Source organism: Puma concolor, chromosome A3 (genome assembly GCF_028749965.1).
Source record: "Puma concolor isolate L17-30 chromosome A3, mPumCon1.1.hap2, whole genome shotgun sequence".
Lineage (NCBI taxonomy): Eukaryota > Metazoa > Chordata > Mammalia > Carnivora > Felidae > Puma > Puma concolor.
The window spans coordinates 54,918,273-54,924,283 of record NC_141669.1 but is presented as its reverse complement, the minus strand read 5'-3'; the positions used below and the strand labels follow the sequence as shown (position 1 = coordinate 54,924,283).

The window sequence follows — 6,011 nt, the reverse complement described above, 5'->3', positions numbered from 1 at the left end:
TGTTTGGGGTTAAGCCTGATGGGAGTGGGCTCAAGGGGAGTAGGGAAGAGATAGTATGGATGTTTTTTTCAAGGAATTTTGCTCTAAATGGAAAGAGAGAAAAGGAGCAGTATTTGGAGGAGAAAATGCTGTGAGGAGAGGAATTTCTTTTCTGTTTTATTTCTGTCATTTATTTCGTTCGAATGTGGGAGACACAGCAGCGTGTGTTTCTGCTTATGGGAAGAATACAGAACAGAAGCAAATATGGATGACGCCGGAAGAGAAGTTGATGAGATAGAGACATGCGTAAATGGGAGGGAAGAAACAGGACCTGAATCAGAAGCGGAGGTGGGCCTTACGTGGGACGTGCAGAGTGAGTCCTTACGACTAGGAAAGAAGCTCGAGTGTCCTCGCCACACACACACACACAAGGTGGTGGATGAGCGGACCCGGCGGTGGGAGCATATGGAAATTCTTTCCAGATCGCTTCCATATTCTTAATGAATAAGGAGCAAGGTTTGTTAGCCAGTGTCCAATATGGAAAACAGGAAACATTCTCAAGCAGAGAGAAGTTTAATGCAAAAAACTGGAAATGCTGAAGAAGTGGTCCTGTAAGGGGACTGTTGGTTTGCTGGTGAAGTCACTGCCAACGCTGAGCAGAAGTCACCCTCTCCATCGGATCCAGCAATGCTGATTGCCTGGGGCCTGCACCTGTGAGCAGCTGCTATTGCAGGAGCCCAAACTGGGATGACCTCTCCCCTCCTCCTGCCTTGCAACCTAGGGTCAATGCCTCCTCTTGGCAGAGGCTAACAGCAAAGCAGCTAGAGAAGGTCTGGGAGACGTAGTTTTGAAACTTCCTGCCTACTGCAATCCAGGAAAAATCTTGGAAGACCACGAATGGAGTTAAGTACTACCAACCACACAAGATCATCATCCGAGAGTGAGGATGAGGGAGAGATATTGGACGTTTAAGGAGAGAGACAAGGGCATGCGGTAGTTGTCTAGCAGAGAGAAGGCATGGCTGGGCCTAAGGAATACGATACAATTGCTTGCCAGTTTTAAGGGCACACTAGAGGTCAGTGAGCAAGCTTTTAAAACTAGAACACTTAGTGTATCCTCCTCCAGGTCTGTGTCCTACTCAGTGGAGTAGGCAAAGATGTGGTTTAATCAAGAGGTTCACTGCAACAAGAGTAGGGCAAGGGAATTGAGGGTGTATTTAAGGTAGTGATTAGACTACCTGGCTGAAGAATTTAAGCTGAGTAAGGGAGGACATGAAGACACAGGGAGGGTCAGACAGTGGACATGTTTATGTATTAAGTTCCTATCTCTTCCATAACCGAGTTTCTTGTCATTAAAGACCATCCTATTTAGCTCACCGCTGTATTCCTAACACCTAGAATGTTGCCTACCACCCAGTAAGAATAAATATCCTTTGGATAAATAGCCAAGGGGGTAAATGGATGAATGGGTCCAATCCTATGGCCCCTTCTAGAGTGTCAACTCTGTGAAATCACAGACCATGTCTGGCTTGTTCATTTCTGTGTCCTCAATATGGTCATAGCGCCTAGCACATTGTAGGTATTCAAATGTACTTGTTAAAATGAAATGAACCATTTTGAAAGGCAAGAAAATGAAACTCGGCAAGCAGAAGCAGATTATGTCATACAATATATGGGCAAGCTGTATAGGACCCATAGACTCCAGCCGGGGAGGAGGGGACAAATGGAGGCCTGGTAGTAATCAGCATAAGCAAGTCAAGGGCCAAAATCAAGTTCAGGGTAAGCACACCTTACAATTCCCAATCCGTTTAAACTAAAGGAATGAACAGAAAGATGGCAGCACCAGAATAGGCAGGGGTCACTTTTGTGCAAAACTGTGTTAGTGGCAAGGATGAAATGGATGAAGTGTGATCTAAAGCCCAGGCTCAGGGTTTTGGAATTTGGAGTTGGTGCAAAAAAAAGCCAATTCTTTCTCCCACTGACTGCCCCAACTCTAGACCAACTCTAGCCAAGCAGGAGTATTGTCAACCGATCTGTCTTCCAGCACAGAGAGAGCCAAGTCCAGCCCAGGTGAGTTGAACGTGCCAAGAGGTGGGGGAGAACTGAGGTGGGGTGCCACAAGCACGTGCCCATTCATTCAGCCTGGGAAGGTCTAGCCCTGGACAAATTTGTGAATTTGGCAATGTTGCCTCATGAACTTCTAGAATCTTGGCTCCAGGCTTCCACCCAAGTTTTTTATCTGGTCTCCTTAATGTGAGATTAAGTCTGCCAACACTTCCTCACATATCCTTCAAAACTGCTTGTAGTCAGAATAAATTCGAAATTCATGTGAAGTTAAACACCTCATTTCCCCGGTTGACAGCAAGCTTTTTGGGGGCAAAGACTTCACCTTATTCACCTTTATTCACCCTGCCCCAACTCGCATTCTGTCTCTCTCTGTCTCAAAAAAAAGAAAAATTAAAAAGAATTTTCAATAAAAAATAAAATTAAAATAAAAATTAACTTTGTAGAAGATGCTATCAGCTGCCTATCAAGATAGGGTGCACTGGTGATCCTGGCTGCCAATTTACCTGAAGTGAATTTCAGGAAGAAGTGGGAGCAATCAAGCAATTGCAAGTTGGGTGGATGTGGGGAGAGGTAAGTAGCTCAGGGTAGATATAAGATGTAGCAAGATAATGTTTGCTAGAAGGTTGTATCTGCTCAAGAAATAGAGGCTCAAAGGTGCCTGCTTTGGAGAAAATATTTGAGTCTGGGGTCCAGGGAGAACAAAAGAAAGGGCAGAGGCAACATCCAGGGAAACTGAGGCAGACAGGGAAGAAATAACAGGAGCAGGGGGGGGGGGCCTTGGCAGTCAGTGTCCTGGAAAGGCAGATCCTGGATTCCAGGATGTATGAAGGGATGCTCTCCTCCTCATAACAGGCCCGTGGGAGAGGGTCCCAAATTCTTGCTTTACAGATGGGAAACTGAAGCTCATGGAGGCAGCTGAGGACATCGAAGGCTGCTCCATGGCAGACAGGTGATGACCACCGGTGCCCCTGCCCCCGACCACCATCTTCCAGGCTCACCAGTCCTGCAGCGCTGGACAGGACCACGGGCCCCAGGGGCAGCAGAGCTCTGTGTGCATTACCAGTCCTGAGGCTTGCCCTTTGCTGGGGAGCACAGGACCACACTCTGTCCGGTGCCCTATGTCACAGTCTAAAGAACAGCTATGTGCCAGCACTAATGGTGAGTGGGAGTCCACTAATATTGTGACTGAGTGAATGACATGGATCTGCTATGTTGCTTTAAGGACCTCTGGGCGGCTAAGCTGTTTTAGCAAGATGGCCTGTGTCCTGGCCGAGATGGACCAAGCTTCCTTCCCAACTTTGGCTGACAAGGCTCTGGACCACCAGGTAAGGGAGACCAGCTCACTGTGGCCCCCTCCTTGTTTGGTACTTTCAACTCTGCCTCCAGACCTGCTAGGATGATGCTGGACACATAAGGAGATCTCAGTTTATAAATACATACACACATATTATCTTTGGTTGAAAATAAGCCCAGGACTGCTGAAGCTGTCTTCCTCCTAGTCTCTTACATTACAAGGGTAGTCAAACAAATTAAACATCAACAGAAAGTCCTTGGCAAGTCATTGAAATCTGCCATCATTTGCTTAAGTAACCTGGCCAGCATATTTGGACAACACTAATGTCCATGGCAGGAGGGTCACTGATTCTTGAGAAAAAAAAAATGCACTTCAGGGAACATAAAAAAATATTAAAAAAAAAAAATATATATATATATATATATATACGCAAATATATGGTAGAATTGTTTTGTCATTTATAAAAAGGTGGTTTTGAAGTATTTAAGTTTACCTAAAAAAATAATTATCGAATTTTTAAAGACAGAAACTATTCCACTCACCTGTTTATAGCAAGTAAAAACATAATATAGATGCAAAAACAATTTGAAAGCATTCTATGTGGTCATTAGAGATGAGAAAAGCATTGGAGGCTGGAAAAGTTGAGAAATTAAAGGTAACAGGTATAGGAGTCTCTAGGATATGCAGGCTCACGCTCAGATTTTTTTTTTTTCCTAGAGTAAGGTTGCCACCTTGTGGCCATATAGGATATGGCTGCTACAGACAGGACAAGGGCAAGTTTGAGTTCCTGCCAACTTTTATAGATTCAATCCTCTGGATACACTGGAATGTGTTCTCTCTTCCTCCTTGCTGTACCACTTCTACATACAGTCTTACCGTTTTGAAATGCCATTTATTCCAGGTTTTAAAGCATTAGCCATGCACCTGTGGCCTGACCTACACTGTATTCACTGCTCAGCCAAGTCAAGAACTTAGCCCAGTAGGGAATGCCTTTCAAGGACATGGGCCAAGTGGTCCCCACCTACTTTATCCAACAGCAGGAAGAAAGTGTGTTAATAATTTGACTAGAAACCCAAGACTATTGGAGAGACCAAAAAATGCAAATTTTAGGTCACTGGCAAATTCTAATGAGCATTTTCTGGTCTATTTCATTTCTTTGCTACTTGGTATAAAAATAATGTGGCTTGGGATAAATTTCTCTCTGGTGGCAGAGATAACTTCCTGATACCAGAGCTCATTGAGAACAAGAGGCAAGGTTATCTTAGCTTTCCCAGAAGGTCAAGGACAGCCCTCTCATTTGTGGGATTTGACAGTTGGTGGATACCCTCCCCTGACCCAAAGCTTCATCACCATCCCACCATTAGAAGCCCATTGCCTTGGGGTTTGGGGTCCTCCTCTTTCTCATGCTGCCCAGAGGTTGGAAGGCAGGACCCTAATAGTAGATTTCACTGGGAAAGGAACATCTCAGTGGCCAGCATCCCTGCTGGGAAGACGGTGGGAGATCAGTGGTGACTGGCTTGGAAAGCTATGGGATAGGACTTCAAAATCTGCCTGCCATTCCAGATACAGTCAGTATTCCATTAGGCTGTTGCCAGTCACTTACATCTTAGTATAAATTAACCTAATGAACAAATCTTCTTCATAACGGAAGGGTCCAACAGGAGAACAGGGAGAACTGGTGGGGCTGAGGTAGGGGAAGGGGTCAAGGAGGGTGATTACATGTCAGTAAAAGAAATAGAAATAGAAATAGAAACAGAAATACAAATACAAATACAAATACAAATACAAATACAAATACAAAGAATGGTGTGAGGCCATTTACTGCAACACAAGGGCAGTTCTTCCAGGTTAGGCCCACAGTCTCTTGATAGTAGAGCTGTTCTGATCACCTCATCAGATTTAGGTGCAACTCAAAACATATCCATTCTACCTTGGGGTCTTAAAGCAATTAAATGATCTTTTTTATAACATGCTTCTCTTTCTCTTTAAAGGTACTGCACTGGAAACTGACCCTGGTTCCTGTTTTGTAATCCCACTTCTGTCCTTTATGGGACTCTCCATCTGTGGTGAGGTACTTGGGCTCTGAACCTCCAGGAGGGCTGCGGAGAGGATGACCTCCCTGGACGGGGCGACCAGCCTGGAACCAGCGCTCAGGGCCCCAGTCCGGCCTCTGCTGATGGGAAACTGCTCTCTTCAGTCCTCTACCTTTTCCTTTCAACCCCAGATCCAGCTTTGTAATCGGGAGAATTGGGTATGCTTTCTCCGTCCAGGTTAGAACAATAAAGTTTCTTGCCTCACTGGGCCATCCAGCGTATGAGCGCCCCCGACCTGCACTCCTTTCTCTGGACTTACCAGCCTTCTCAAATGCATGCAGTCCATGGCGGTGCATGCCAACGCAGTGTGAAGAAGGAGGTGCTGCTCTGAGAACGCCTCCTTTCTAAGGGCCTCTCTCCAGGATGTCCCTTGAGGAGTCCCTCAAGAATTCAGAAAGACAGAGCACAACACAAACTTAAGCCATTAGGTCTGGGACCACATCTCTGTCTCCGGTGCCAATATTCTGCATAAGCCTATTCACTGTCGTGGCCCAGCTGTAACCACGAAAGCCCCTGAGAGAGATCCAAGTGAAATGAGGCCTCCCAGATCTCCTCTTTGGAACTGGTCTAACCCCCTCA

General features: G+C 45.6%; 1 pseudogene; it reads left to right on the top strand.

Moving 5' to 3' along the window:
• Positions 1–243: 243 nt before the first annotated feature.
• LOC147582457 (gastrokine-3-like) lies at positions 244–5,425 on the top strand (annotated as a pseudogene).
• Positions 5,426–6,011: the final 586 nt, after the last annotated feature.